Source organism: Saccopteryx leptura, chromosome 1 (assembly GCF_036850995.1).
Source record: "Saccopteryx leptura isolate mSacLep1 chromosome 1, mSacLep1_pri_phased_curated, whole genome shotgun sequence".
Classification (NCBI taxonomy): Eukaryota; Metazoa; Chordata; class Mammalia; order Chiroptera; family Emballonuridae; genus Saccopteryx; species Saccopteryx leptura.
Genome location: NC_089503.1, coordinates 54,287,200 through 54,303,138, shown reverse-complemented (window position 1 = coordinate 54,303,138; position 15,939 = coordinate 54,287,200). Strand labels below are relative to the sequence as shown.

At 37.5% G+C, this 15,939-nt stretch overlaps 1 pseudogene; it reads right to left on the bottom strand.

Moving 5' to 3' along the window:
- Window positions 1-14,269: 14,269 nt before the first annotated feature.
- On the bottom strand, window positions 14,270-15,305 carry LOC136388004 (olfactory receptor 56A1-like; annotated as a pseudogene).
- Between the last annotated feature and the right edge of the window lie 634 nt (window positions 15,306-15,939).

Here is a 15,939-nt window from a genome sequence, read left to right as displayed (position 1 = left end):
TTTGCATTTCTTTGATGATTAGTGATGTTGAACATTTTTTATATTGCCTATTGGCCATCTGTATGTCCTCTTTGAAGAAGTGTCTATTCAGTTCTTTTGTCCATTTTTTAATTGAATTGTTTACCTTCCTGGTGTTGAGTTTTAGAAGTTCTTTATAAATTTTGGTTATTAAACCCTTATCAGACATATCTGCGAATATGTTCTTTCATTATGTGCGTTGTCTTTTTATTTTGTTAGTGGTGTCTTTTGCTGTAAAAAAGCTATTTAATTTGACATAGTCCCATTTGTTTATTTTGTCCTTTATTTCACTTTCTTATGGAGACATATCAGCAAAAATATTACAAGAGATATCAGAGAGTTTACTGCCTATGTTTTCTTCCATGATTTTTATGGTTTCACAACTTACATGTAAGTCTTTTATCCATTTTGAATTGATTTTTGTAAATGGTGTAAGTTGGTGGTCTAGTTTCATTGTTTTGCATGTACCTGTCCAACTTTCCCAACACTATTTATTACAGAAACTATCTTTACTCCGTTGTATACTCTTGCTTTCTTTGTTTAATATCAATTAAAATTAAAGGTGTGAGTTTATTTTTCAGTTCTCTGTTCTGTTCCATTGACATGCACTGGTGTTCTTATGCCAATACCAAGCTGTTTTGATTACAATGACCTTGTAGTATAACTTTGATATGAGGAAGTGTGATATCTCTCACTTTGTTTTTCTTCTCCAGATTGCTGAGACCATTCAGGTTCTTTATTTAGGAAAATTTTTTATATAAATTTTTGGACTATTTGTTCCAGATCTGTGAAGAATACCATTGGTATTTTAATAGGAATTGCATTGAACTTATAGATTGCTTTGAGTAATATAGACATTTTAGTGATGTCAATTCTTCCTATTCATGAACACATTATATGCTTCCACTTGTTTGTATTTTCCTTGATTTTTTTTCAGTGTCTTATAATTTTCTGAGTACAAGACTTTTACTTAATTGCTTAAATTTATTTCTAGGTATTTTAACTTCTTGTTGTTGCAACAGTGTAGGGGATTGTTTCCTTAATGCTCTTTCTCACAGTTTACTGTTGGTGTATAAAAATACCACTGATTTCTGAATATTAATTTTATATTCTGCCACCTTGCCGAATTCATTTATCAGGTCTAGTAGTTTTTGACTGGGACTTTAGGGTTTTTGTGTACAGTATCATGTCATCAGCAAATAATGAAAGTTTTACTTCTTCCTTTCTAATTTGGCTGCCTTTTATTTTCTCTTGTTGTCTGATTGCTGTAGCTAGGACTTCCAGAACTATGTTGAATAAGAGTGGTGAAAGGGGCACTCTTGCCTTGTTCCTGATCTTAAGGAGATTGTTTTTTATTTTTGCCCATTGAGTATGATGTTGGCTGTTGGTTTGTTATAAATGACCTTTATTATGTTAAGGTATGTTCCCTGTGTTCCACTTTGCTCAGAGTTTTGATCATGAATGGGTGCTGGATTTTATCAAAAGCTTTTTCTGCATCTCTTGATATAATCATGTTATTTTTATCCTTCCTTGTCTTTATGTGACGAATCACATTAATTGATTTGCAAATATTGTACCAGCCTTGCCTCCCTGGAATAAATTTACTTGATCATGATGTATTTATCTTTTAGATGTATTGCTGGATCCAGTTTGTTTGCTAATATTTTATTAAGAATTTTAGCATCTATGTTCATCAGAAATACTGACCTATAGTTTTTTGGGGGTTTTTTGGTAGTGTCTTTACCTGGTTTTGGAATAAGGATAATACTTGCCTCATTAAATGAGCTTGGAAGTTTTCCCTCCTCTTGAATTTTTTGGAATAGCTTGAGAAGGATAGGTGTTAGTTCTTCTTTGAATGTTTGATAAAATCCACCTGTAAAACCATCTGGTCAAGGACTTTTGTTTGCTGGGAGTGTTTTGATAATTGTTTTTATTTCATTCATTGTAATCAGACTGTTAAGGTTTTGTGATTCTTTCAGATTAAGTATTGGAAGATTGTACATTTTTAAGAATTTATGCATTTTGCTTCTGTTGTCCAATTTTTTTGGCATATAGATCTTCATAGTATTTCCTCACAATCATTTGTATTTCTGTAGTGTCAGTTGTTACTTCTCCACTTGTATTTCTGATTTTATTTATTTGAGTCCTCTTTTTTTTTCTTGATGAGTCTTGTTAAAGGTTTGTCAATCTTTTTTGCCTTTTCAAAGCACCAGTTCTTGGATTCATTAATCTTTTGTATATTTTTTGACTCTATGTTATATATTTCTGCTCTAATCTTTATTATTTTCTTTATTCCATTTCCTCTAGGCTTTATTTGTTGTTCTTTTTCTAGTTTATTTAGGTGCAGTGTTAAGTTGTTTATTTGAACTTTTCCCTCCTTCTGAAGGTATGTTTGTAATGCTATGAACTTCCCTCTTAGGACTGATTTTGCTGTGTCCCATTGATTTGGGGATGGATGTTCCTTTTCATTTGTTTCAAGAAAATTTTTTTGTTTCTTCCTTGATCTCATTGTTAACCCATTCATTATTCAATAACATGCTATTTAGCATCTAAGTATTTCAATGTTTTTCAGTTTTTCTTTTGTAGTTGACTTCTAGTTTCATGCCATTATGATCAGAGAAGATGCTTGATATGATTTCAATCTTCTTAAATTTATTGAGATTTGTTATATGTCCTAACATGTGATCTATCCTAGCAAATAGACCATGAGCACATGAAAAGAATGTATATTGTGCTGTTTTGTGAAGATATCAATCAAATCCAGTTGATCTAGTGTGTCAGTTAAGGCTGCTGTTTCTTTGTTAATTTTCTTTCTGGAAGATCTATCCAGTGATATTAGTGAGGTATTAAAATACCCTACTATTATAGTATTGTTGTCAGTCTCACCCTTTATGTCTATCAAAAATCTGCTTTATATTCTTTTGTGTTCCAATATTAGGTGCATAAATATTTACAATGGTTATATCTTCCTGTTGGATTGCTTTCTTTATTATTATGTAGTGACCTTCTTTATACTTTACTATAACCTTTGTTTTAAAGGCTTTTTTTCATTTTTTTTTGCATGAAATACTTTTTTTCATAACTTCACTTTCAGTCTATGTATATATTTTTTCTGAGGTGGGTCTCTTTCAGACAACATATATACAGGTCCTGTTTTCTTATCCATGCAACTACCCTATATCTTTTGATTGGAACATTTAATCCATCTACATTTAATGTTATTATTGATATGTACTATTCATTGCCATTTTATTCTTTAAACCTACAATCCTCTTTCTCTTGATTCCTTTTTTTTCTTTCCTCTTTTTATAGCAAGTCCTTTAACATTTCTTGTAGTACTGGTTTGGTTGTAAAAAATTTCTTGAATTTTTCTTTGTCTGGGAAAATTTTTATTTCACCTTTAGTTTTAAATGGTAAACTTGCTGGGTAAAATAGTTTGGAGTGTAGGTTCTTGTTTTGTATCACTTTGAATATTTCTTGCCAATCCCTCTGGCTTCAAGTGTTTCTGTTGAGAAGTCTGATGTCATCATTATGGGGGCTCCTCTGTGAATAATTAACTGCTTTTCTCTTACAGTTTTTAGTATTCTTTCTTTTTCTTGGGCATTTTAATTATGATGTGTCTTTGTGTAGGCCTCCATCAGTTCATCTTTAATGGAACTCTCTGTGCTTCTTGTACTTGTGTGACTTTCTCCTTCATCAATTTAGAAAATTTTTCAGCTGTGATTTCTTCAAACAGTTTTTTATCCCTTGTTTGTTCTCTTCTCCTTCAGGAACCCCTATGATATAAATGTTGTTTCTCTTTATGTTGTCACAGAGGTATCTTTGAGTTTCCTCAGCCTTTTTGAGCATCTTTTCTTTTTGCTGCTCTGCTTCTGTACTTATGTTTATCTTGTCTTCTAAATCACTATTTGGTCTAACCAGGTGGTGGTGCAGTAGATAGAGTGTCAAACTGGGATGCAGAGGACCCAGGTTTGAGACCCCGATGTCGCCAGTTTGAGCATGGGCTCATCTGGTTTGAACAAAGTTCACCAGCTTGGACCCAACGTCACTGGCTCAAGCAAAGGGTCACTCAGTCTCTGTACCCCCATGTTCAAGGCACATATAAGAAAGCAATCAATGAACAACTAAGGTGTCACAATGAAAAACTAATGATTGATGCTTCTTATCTCTCTTCGTTCCTGTCTGTCTTTCCCTCTCTCTGACTCTCTCTGTCTCTGTAAAATAAATAAATAAATAAATAAATAAATAAATAAATAAATAAATAAATCACTATTTGATCCTTTGTTTCATCCAGTCTTCTGTTGATTCCTTCTAGTACAGTCTTCTCTTTTTTTTTTTCTTGACAGAGACAGAGAGAATCAGAGAGAGGAACAGATGGGGACAGACATATAGAAAGGGAGAGAGATGAGAAGCATTAAATTTTCATTGTAGTACCTTAGTTGATCATTGATTGCTTTCTTATATGTACATTGACTGGGGGGAGCTACAGCAAAGTGAGTGACCCCTTGCTCAAGCCATTGAATTTGTGCTCAAGACAGCAACCTTTGGGCTTAAGCCAATGACCATGGAGTCATGTCTATGATCCCACACTCAAGCCAGCTACCCCACGCTCAAGCTGGTGAGCTCACACTCAAGTCAGATGAGCCCGTGCTCAAGCCAGCAACCTTGGAGTTTCAAACCTGGGTCCTCCATGTCTCAGTCTGATGCTCTATTCACTATGCCACCACCTGGTCAGGCATAGTCTTTTTTTTTTTTTGTTTCTTTGTTTTTTGGTTTTTGTTTTTACAGAGACAGAGAAAGAGTTAGAGAGAGGGATAGACAGACTGGAATGGAGAGAGATGAGAAGCATCAATCATCAGTTTTTCATTGTGACACCTTAGTTTTTCATTGATTGCTTTCTCATATGTGCCTTGAGTGTGGGGCTACAGCAGATCGAGTAACCCCTTGCTCAAGCCAGCGACCTTGGGTCCAAGGTAGTGAGCTTTGCTCAAACCAGATGAGCCACACTCAAGCTGGTGACCTCGAGGTCTTAAACCTAGGCCCTCCGCATCCCCATTTGACACTCTATCCACTGTGCCATGCCTGGTTAGGCGGTCAGGCATAGTCTTTATTTCTGGTCTTACATTTGTCATTTCTGACTGGTTCTTTTTATGATTTCTATGTCCTTTTTGGTGGTTGTTATCTCTGTTTAAGTTCCCACTGTGATCATTCATTGTTGCTCTAAGATCCTTGAGCATTCTAAAAATTATTATTTTAAACTCTGCATCTGGTATTTTGGTTACTTCTATTTCATTTTGTTCTTTTTCTGGGGATTTCCCTAGTTGATTCATTTGGGTCATATTTCTTTGTGTATTCAGTAACACTGTATAAGTTTTAAATTTGTTGTGGTGTCTTTCTGAGGAAGATGGGCTCAGTGGTACTGACCTCCATGTCACCTGAGTTCCTTGCTCTAGGAATGCTTCTGTTGTATGTGCTTATTGAATGCAGTTGGTTCTTTGTGAGTGTGGTTATCCCTTCAGGCTGGCTGGCTCTAAGGGTCAACCTTTATCATGTGTATTAGACAATGCAGTGTCTGTCCTGTTAGGTGTGTTTATTCTTCACAGTGTCTGGTGCCTGATGGACTTAGTAAAGGGAAACTGGCCCTTACTTCAGAGCCTAATCTCTCAGATACTGCTGGATACTCCAATTCTATTTATCCCCAGCAAGGTGAGCAGCAGATTGGGTGGGGCTAACAATCTCCTCTACAGAAGTTCTTCCTGCTAGTGAGCCTCTGGTCTCTTGGAGGAACTGAGAGAGTCCTCTCCTGGGGCTGACTGTGCCCCCCCCCAGAAAGTGGCTAAGCCCCTCAACCAAACCAAACAATAAGCTCACAGGGACTCACACTTTAAATGTTTGTGCTCCAAGTTTTTCTCCCTTTTCCCTATGGAACCTAGCCCAACAGGGTGTGATATCCAGCACCCAGGCTGGGTGACTGTGAAGCTCCACCCTGTCTAATGTACATGAGCCACTGTGCCACTGCTGATCACAGAAAAGGAATGTCATCTCAGCTGGGCTCTCTGTGATGAGCCCTCCCTTAAGACACACTGCCCGCAAGGGTTGTTAGGTCCTAAAGTAATGTTCTCTGTGGCCAGCACTGGATGTACAGGCCCTGGGCCTCCCTGTAGAGAACCCAGCACTGACCAGTGGAGGACAATGACTGTGACTGGCCCTCAGAAACCTTCTTGTAGCTACAAGCAATCCAGAGTTTGTGGCTGCTTTTGCTGGGCCCAAGAGCACATGGAAATATAAAGTCATACTCTTATGTGGCTTTTACCCACACTGAGCCTAGAGGAAAGTCTGAAAAAGACATTCTCTGAGCTATGCCTCCTGCAACCTCTCTCTGTTGGCTGCTTATTGGACTCAGCCACTAAAAAAACCTCTGTTAGAGTCTAGAGCCTGTGGCAATTCAGGGATAAGGAAGGATGGTGAATGTGGCTCTGTTCTTTGGCCCCAGGTGTCAGTTTTTCCAGACTTTTTTTCACAGACCACAGTAGGGTGTCAACCCCAAGAATCCAGTGCATATAACCTCTGAGACCCAGAGATGTGGTCTTCCTACAGTCCAGACAGTTTCTACTGAGACTCCCATGAGGTAGAAGTACCAGTTATAGTCTTGGGGGTTTTCAGGAGAAATCTATGACCTTAATGCCAGAAAACTGAGTCACTGATGCATTTCTTGCTTCCTGGCTAACTTCTCAGAATGGCCCAGTCTTCACAGGTTGGGGCAGGAGGGATTCCCAAGAGTGGGGCAGTTGCTTTCCCACAGGCTGATGCTGCTCAGAGGGGAATGCTAACCCAAGAAAGATGGCAACTGCAGTACTGGAGAATGACTCAGCACAGGGTTTCTGGTGGCTGTCTCTCACAGTGTCTCTCCCTGGTCCACCAACCTCACACCTTCTTCATGCAACTCTAGTCCTCTCAGCCTTCCCTCTGCCACACAGCCCCAGGTAAGTGGCTGTGAATGAGATTTTCTGCATGGGCCCTTAAAGACAAAGCCTGCAACTCTGAGAGCTCACATATCTTTCCTGCAGACAGAAACCTAGAATTTTTTCACTACCAAATGCTATGTGGGTGACACATCTGGCTCTGGGAATGTAAGCTGGTGTGCTGGCCTGGGACTTAGGACCCTACCCTCTCAGGGAAAACCATCCCACAGTGAGAGTCCCTCTGGACCGTCTATTGCCATTCATTCCTGGGAGTGGGGCAGCCCTTTCCTCATCTCTGCCCTTCTTACCAGTCTCAGTGTGGCTTCTTTTGTGATCCTTGGTTATAGACTCCTCTTCATTTAGTCCAAAGTTGGTATTTCAAGATGATTATTCTTAAATTACCGTATTTTTCGCCCCATAAGACACACTTTTTTCCCCAAAAAAGTGAAGGGGAAAATGCCCGTAGGTCTTATGGAATGAATGTTCATTTCTTTTAGCTGCTGTGGGGCGCTGCACCAGTAAACATATGTAGAATGAGTGCTAGCGGGAGCATAACCATACCTGCCATGGTGTGTTGAACCCTGGCATCTGCTGAGTGATCTCTTGGTTCCATTTTCCACAGTTGCATGCAGTGCAGGAGGGGAGGCAAGTGACGTTGTGTGGGCATATTCATCTGGCATCATTGAGGGCAGATGTGAGAGGTGCGCTGCAGTGGTGGAGGTCTGTGCCGCAGCTGCTGAAGTTCTCTATGAAGCACTGACGGCACTTGCTGCCCTATTAGTGCTTGACCAATTTAGAGCACATATTAGTGAAACCACACACACCCAAAAAAAACTTGAGAAGTAAAGACTCATCTAGCTGTAATTCCTGGGGATCTTACCAGCCAGTTGCAATCTCTCAACGTTTCCATCAACAAACCATTTAAAGTCTTTATGGAAGAAGAGTGGACAAATGAATGGCTGCTGGTAATCATGATCTGACACCAACTGGATGAATAAAGAGACCCACTGTCACTCATGTTTGTAAATGGGTGAAAACATCATAGCAGTCAGTGAAGAATGAAAACGTGGTATGGTCACTCAAAAACTGGCATTAGCAATGCCTTTGATGACACTGAAGATGGTACCATATATGAAAATAGCAAAGAAAGTGATACCAGTGATTGTGAGCAACTGAGCTTCTTAAATTCTGACACTAGTGATGATGAGTTCCTGGGGTCCCTGGACAACTAGAAGAGTATTTGAACATTAAAGTCTCTTCTCATTTGTTAATAACAGTGCTAATGGTTGTTAATACTGCTGTTGATTCTATATTGTTGAAATATTATTGTGGTATATGTTATTAAATATTTTAACACACCATTTGGTTCAGAATATTTTTTTTCTTATTTTCCTCCTTAAAACCCTAGATGCATCTTATGGTCAGGTGTGTCTTATGGAGCAAAAAATATGGTAAGTTTAATGCAATTTGGTCTTGGGAGGTGACAGTTGGAACACCCACCTACTCCATCACCATCTTAGAATCTCCTCGAAAATTTTTGACAACATTCACTGTGATATATAGACCCCTTTATTCATTGAAGCATTTTTCACAGTGGCCAAGACATGAAAACAACCTAAGTGTCCTCTGATAGATGACTAAATAAAGAAGATGTGGTACATGTATACAATGGAATACTACTCAGCCATAAGAAATGATGACATATTGCCATTTACAACAACATGGATGAACCTTGAGAACACTATACTAAGTGAAATAGTAAATCAAAAAGATCTCAGAACTATGCTATTTAACACATAGGTCAGATATAAAACTGAGACTCATGAACATAGATAAAAGTGAAGTGGCTACCAAGTGAGTGGGATTGTTGAGAAAAGGGAGTAAAAAGGAACATAGGTGATGGAAAATGATTTTACTTGGGGTGATGGGTACACAACATAATCAGCAGTTCAAATGCTATAAAAATATTTACCTGAAACCTATGTATTCATTGATCAATGTCATCATGTTAAATTTAATTTTTAAATTTTTTTAAAAAAATGGATCAACCACAAAAATTAGGTAAGTCAAAAAATTGGAGTTTAAACAAGCTAAGTTTTGATAACAGGTTGAACTAAGTATTTAACCATTTTCAGTTTTCCCAGAAATGGTATTTTCATTGCATGCAAATGACATTTTAATGAAAAATAAATGCATATAAATGAAATAATTAAAAATTGTAGGAGGAGATAAAAATAGCATAATTACTTATATCAAGAATAAATTAAAGGAGAGTCTGGGAGAAGTTTAGAATTCAGGCCAAAAATATGTTCAACAGGGAAATAATTTGAGGTGATTTCTTTTTAGTGAGGTCACAATTTAATTTCTTTGTCTCATTTGATCTACTTCAGACGTCACTGCCTAGAGCTACCTTACATTAGAAAATGGGCAGAGACTTATTCTCCTGGTGCCCTTTAATAAATAAGTTAGAGTTTGGTGTAATTGTAGCAGTCTGCTGCCTCAGTAGAGCTTCCTGTCCCTTTATATGCACAGGTGGGATTGAGCCCATCTGTAACAGAAACCATGAGGAAAACAAAGAGATAACAATTTAGTGAGCAAGCTGGACAGGAGCTTTTTCTGCTGGGAATTTAGTAACACAGCTCTATTCACTTGTGCTGAGAATAATGCACTTGGAAAGTAATAGGGCTATGTGAAGATAGCCCGGAACAGACTGATGGCCAAAACTGAAATTTCAAAAGGCACGCTACAATCAAGCCAATAAAGAGTGAAAGGACTGTTTTGTAGTTTCTATTCCTGCTATTATTTTTTGTTTCTCCATGAGTTCCTAACTGGTGACCTTTAAATATGTACTTGAATTCAATGACTTCTTACATTTGTTTTCTACTCATAAACACTGATAATAGTCTTCTCACCAGTCTAGTAAGTTGAATTTTCACTCTGAACAATACAGCCCAATAAATAGATGCTTTTAGTTTTTCCTCTGATTCTAAAATAATATATCAAAATGTTAACATTTAAATTATATTATTATTTAAAGTCTAGCAAAATTTCACCCATCAGAAATAAATGGTACAATCTTTTGTGTATTTTCCATGTATATTTTTCTATATATATATATCAAGATTTTATATATAGGTAAATAATATTATCCTAGATTAATTTATCTTATATGCATTTGTCAGTTATAAACTATTATGTCCCAGGCCTTTCTGCTAGTTGCTACTGTTTTCTGTACTATGAGTTTGCAGTTTTATTATCTATAAGGTATGACTCAAATCTTTTTTAAAACTCTTTTCCATTTGGTGAAACTTGAACTTACCATATACATTTTAGGATAACTATAACAAATGTTCATCTGAAAATTTTGCTGGGATGTTTCTTGAAAATGCATTGAATTTATCAATTAATTTAGGGAGAATTGACATCTTTAAAATATTCATGAGTCCTTTTCATAGACAGGGTTTATCTCTACATTTAAGCAGATCTTTACTTTTAATTTTTAATGATTATATAATATAAAAATAATGACTGTTTAATTATTTTTATTCTATCCTTAAACACTCCTTTCTTTTTTGACTTATTGTATCTGTCAAGACTTCCTATTTTACATTGAAAAAGGAATTCATCTGTGTTCCCTTTGGTGCTTGCCCTCAGCAAAAGGTAACTGCTTCCTCCAAAGTTCTGCTTCCTCCCTGAGGCGACCCTCATCCAAAGACTAGCTCATAAGACTGAAAAAAAGACCTGGTTTGCTTGCTTCAATTTAAACAATTCAAAAAGGCCATCCTAGTGCTCCTTAAGCAATTATGCATTATTGTTTTTGGTTTTTGTTTCCTCAAATATGTTTGGATTGCTTTGTACATGCACGCACCAGCCAGTGCTGTGCTGAATACCAAAGGAGGTCCCTCTGCAGATCTTTGGAATTCTCTTTTTATGCAATTCTGTCTTCTTCAATACTCTACTCTCTGAACCCTAGCTGCCTTGGCCTCCCCTGACTCCCATGTCCCTCTCATAAACACAGGAAGAGTGTCAGGTTACAACTGGGTTTATTTTTCAATAAGCTGCAACAATCTTTTTTCAGTAAATAGGAGTCACCTCATTTGTTTATTTTTATTGAATTTATTGGGGTGATATTGGTTCATAAAACCATACAGGTTTCAAGTATACACTTCAACCAGACATTCTCTGCACACTACATTGTGCACTCATTGCCTCAAGCCAAGTCTCTTTCCATCCCTATTTTCCCCCCTTTACCCACCTCTACCTACCTTCCATGCCCCATTTCCTCTGGCTATCATCACACTGTTGTCTATATGTTATATATATTTCTTTTTGTTTAATCCTTTTACCTTTTTTAATCCAACCCTCTCCCCTCTGACAGCTGACAGTCTGTTCCATGTATCTATGCCTGTTTCTATTTTGCTCATCAGTTTACTTTTTTTATTTGAAACAACGAACAACAAGTGCTGGAGAAGGACATGGAAAAAAGGGAACCCTCCTGCACTGCTGGTGGGAATGCAGACTTGTGCAGCTACTGTGGAAAAGAGTATGGAGTTTCCTAAAAAAAATTAAAAGTGGAACTGCTTTTTGATGCAATGATCCCACTTCAGAAAATATTTCAAAGAAACCCAAAACACTAATTCAAAAGAATATATGCAACCCATGTTTATTGCAGTGCTATTTTCAATAACTAAAATCTGGAAACAGCCCACATGTCCATCAGTAGATGAGTGGATAAAATATCTGTGGTACCTTTATACAATGGTATTAGGCCTTAAAAATAAATAAATAAATAAATTTTGGCCCTGGCTCCTCAGCTCAGTGGTAGAGCATTGGGCCAGTGTATGAAAGTCCTGGGTTTGATTCTCAGTCAGGACACACAGGAGAAGCACCCATCTGCTTCTCCATCCTTTCCTCTCTCCTTTCTCACTATCTCTCTCTTCCCTTTCACAGCCAAAGCTCCATTGGAGCAAAGTTGGCACAGGTACTAAGAACAGCTCCATGGCATCTGCCTCAGGCACTAGAATGGCTCCAGTTGTAATGGAGCAATGCCTCAGAAGGGCAGAGCATTGCCCCCTGGTGGGCATTCCGGGTAAATCCAGATCAGGCACATGCGAGAGTCTTTCTGACTGCTTCCCTGTTTCTAATTTCAGAAAATACCAATAAATAAATAAATAAATAAATTTTGCCTTTTGCAACAGCATGGATAGACATGGAGATTATTATGCTAAATGAAACAAGGCAGAGAAAAATAAGTACCATATAATCTCACTTCATTTGTTTTTGCAGGAATCATTACCTTCTATTGTCTGATATCTAATATCTTCAGAATCATTGTTTTTTATATTTTGTACAGTAATTTTTGCTGTTATTTCAAATAAGAGGATAAATCTAGTCCTGTTGTTTCATCTTGACAAACTGAAAGCCCTCTTAATTATGTAAATTCATACTGGACAAGCAGATAAAAGCATCTTCCAACTTCTGACTCCTTCCTGGACTATGCTTGAATTTGTGTCTGTATCAGTCCTACACCTTCCCCACAGTAAGTGGGAGAAATCTGTTTTACAGCTGAAGCCTTAGTATCTTCAGAGGACTATGCACTACACTAGAAGGAAATATACCGCTGGGGAAACCTGAGGTCAGAATGATTTGGGGACTCCAAAATATATCTAAGGAATTTGAAGAAAATAAATTTTAGGACTGGAGAAAGGGCAGTGGAATACAGAAACAGAAAATCAAGTGAGGTGTGACTACTTCAGAATTTTCAAGATTAAGATGACACTTTGGTATTTTTTGTACTTAATTTTATTTTTAAGTGAAGAGTCTACAAAAATTTTCTTCCTTGCATGTGGAGATATTAGAATATATACTTAGAACAAATATGTCTCAGGGAAGACCATGTAAAATGACTTTACAACCAGTCCTCCAGATTATGTTTAGCTCTGGGAAACCCAATCTCAATCTTCAGCCATCAGAAGAGAACCTTATACCAAAATTTCTTGTATTATCAAAAACTGCAGGTAACAAAACCCACAGAAGTGTCAGCATGAAAATGCAGTCATCTTTCTCTCCCTCTCACACATTCAAACAATAATCAAGTTCGGCACAGGAAATAGATTTCCTGTGCCTTCCTTACATCTTATTTGATTCTACATGTATAAAATGAACTGCAAAAATGTCATTCTTTGGAGAATTTTTCCAATCCCTTGAAAAATTTTCCAATCCCTTGCTTCTGGCCATGTCCTCAAAATTTTGGCTCAAACTCTTATAAAATTTTTTTATAGATTTAGACATTCTTTCATTGACATGCCAATACAAATAATGACATTACTATATACCCTTTACAATAATATGTTTCCTCACCATGTTTACTAGATTGTAACACCCAGAAATTCAACCATATGGCATACTTATCCTTCCCTCATTTGAGGCACTTGAATGCAGCTCTAGACCTTGTGGGGTATGGTTTTGAGTAAACAGAATGTACCCTGTACTACCACAGTCAGTTTGATTGCTTCTCACATTACTGGTCTTCTCATTACTCACCTGTACCTCCACTTGGGTCCTCAGCATCCTGGTTTTACTATAAAAAGTTTGAGTGAGTGTGGTTCTTGCTGGGCATAGATTTGTATTAGTATGAATATTATTATTTGTAAAAGAAGCTCAAACAGTCATGATCAGAAAAAGGTAGGGATTTCTCTGAGTTCTGTGCCTCTGTTTAGTTTTTCCTGACTCTGAAGAGGGTGGGTCTTGAGAAAAGATGACTATTGATAGCAACAGGTTTACAAAAATAACAGAGACTGTGCCCTGAAGAGCAGAGCTAGAGCTTCACCCAGACTTGAGGAAGGAGCTCTGTGTCATAGAAAGTGCTCTGCTGTCCAATAGATCTTCACTTCAATTGACACCCAATACTCACCAGATTGATCTTTTGTTAATATTTCTCCATAAATTTTAGTTTTCTAATTTATAAAGTAGAATACTATTCCCCACCCAACAGAATTGTTATGATGTTAAATTATCAAAATTTACAAATATCTAGACCCAAAGTTAGGTACCTAAGAATGGAAATTTCCTGAACTAGGAAAATGAACTTTCGTTGGGTACCGAGAGATCTATAGTAATTCTTGATACAAGAGGAACAGAAAGTAGGTAGGAAATATTCAGTATCCCAGCATTATTTGATTATCTAAAATTATAAATGCTAAAATAGAAACAGATTAAGTAGTAATTGGTGTTTCTATAGAGTCTCTTCTGTGTAGTTAAAGTCTCCTCTGTAGCAACTTCTGAAATCCCTACTTTAACTCTTTGGTCTGAAACCCATATACAATAGTACGCAAAGCAAGGGGTATAAGGTGATGAAGGACACTGAGCTGGATCAGGGTGTCCCCTTCCTAGACATATCTGTCAACAACCCAAACAGCAGGATGTGCTGAAGAAGAAGAAGATGAGGATGAAATGGGAGCTGAACATGCATAGAGCTCTGACTGCAGCCCCTTCAGCCTTGAATCTCAGCACAGCTCTTAGAATGAAAATATAGGATAGAAAAATAAGAATGAGCCTGACCTGTGGTGGCACAGTAGATAAAGCATTGACCTGGAAATGCTGAGGTCACCGGTTCGAAACCCTGGGCTTGCCTGGTCAAGGCACATATGGGAGTTGATGCTTCCAGCTCCTCCCCCCTTCTCGCTCTCTCTCTGTCTCTCTCTCCTCTCTCTCCTTCTCTGTCTCTCTCTCTCCCCTCTCTAAAAATGAATAAATAAAAATAAAATAAATAAAATAAATAAAAAAATAAAAATAAGAATGAAATCTGAGCCCAGTAAGGTCCAACTGGCCACAAATTGGTAGATTTTTTTCAAGTTAAAATTGTCACAGGAAAGCCTAGACATAGACAAGTTGGCACAGATACAGTTCTCAATGACATTTTTCCACAATAAAAGAACTGGGCAAAAAGAATGGGTACTGGGGACCAGTGAGAGCAGCAATGCATTCTGAGCCATGATAAAAACACTAGCCTTGGCCATAAATTGGTTAGCGATGATGGATGGATATTGTAATGGGTGGCAGATGGCCACATAGTGGTCATAGGCCATGATCATGAATGTGCAAGACTCCATAGGGAGAAAACTGTTCATAATGAACATCTGACCAAAGCGTGCAGAGAAAATTGATGGACCTGAGATTTAACCAGAAGATGGCCAGGACCTTGGGGATGACAGTGAGGCAGAGCATGATGTCCAGCAGAGAGAGGAGGCTGAGCAGATAGTACATGGGCTCATGCAGAGAGACTTCCAGCCGGATGGTGATCAGGAGGGTGGTGTTGGCTCCCATGGCCAGGAAGAAGAGGAGGCTGAGGGGCAGAGAGAACCAGAGCTGCCAACTCTGGTAGTTAGGGAAGCAAATGAGGAGGAATTCAGAGACTGGAGCAGTGGAGTAGTTGCTGATTAATGTCATGAAATAAATCCTAGAATGAAGACATTTCACCTGGGTTTATGTATGATAATACACACAAATTATATCAGTAAACAATGAAATTATAAAAATATTTGTTAACACCTAGCCAGGAAACTGATGAGATATAGAACAACAATCCCAAATGAAGGCCAAGTTCAGTGAAGATAAATATGATGGGAAAGGGCTTATCTAATTGTTTCTAAGTCTAATTTGTAAAAATAAAAAAAGACAGAGTAGCCACAAAGCTTAGAGAAAAAATAATGAGAATTACCTCTTTGAAACATACTGTAAAACTACAGAACTTTTTCTAAGGGATACTGACATGGGATACTGAAAAAGCAAATTGACTAATAATAGATCCCTTAGACCAGAAATGCTCACTAGTTTACAGAGTAATCCCAACTTAATAAAGATGTCATAAAATTGTATTTTACTGTATGTCTTTTCAGTAAATTTTGCTGACATAATTTGTTAGATAGTGGCAAAAAAATTTTATCCTCAATTTTTAACA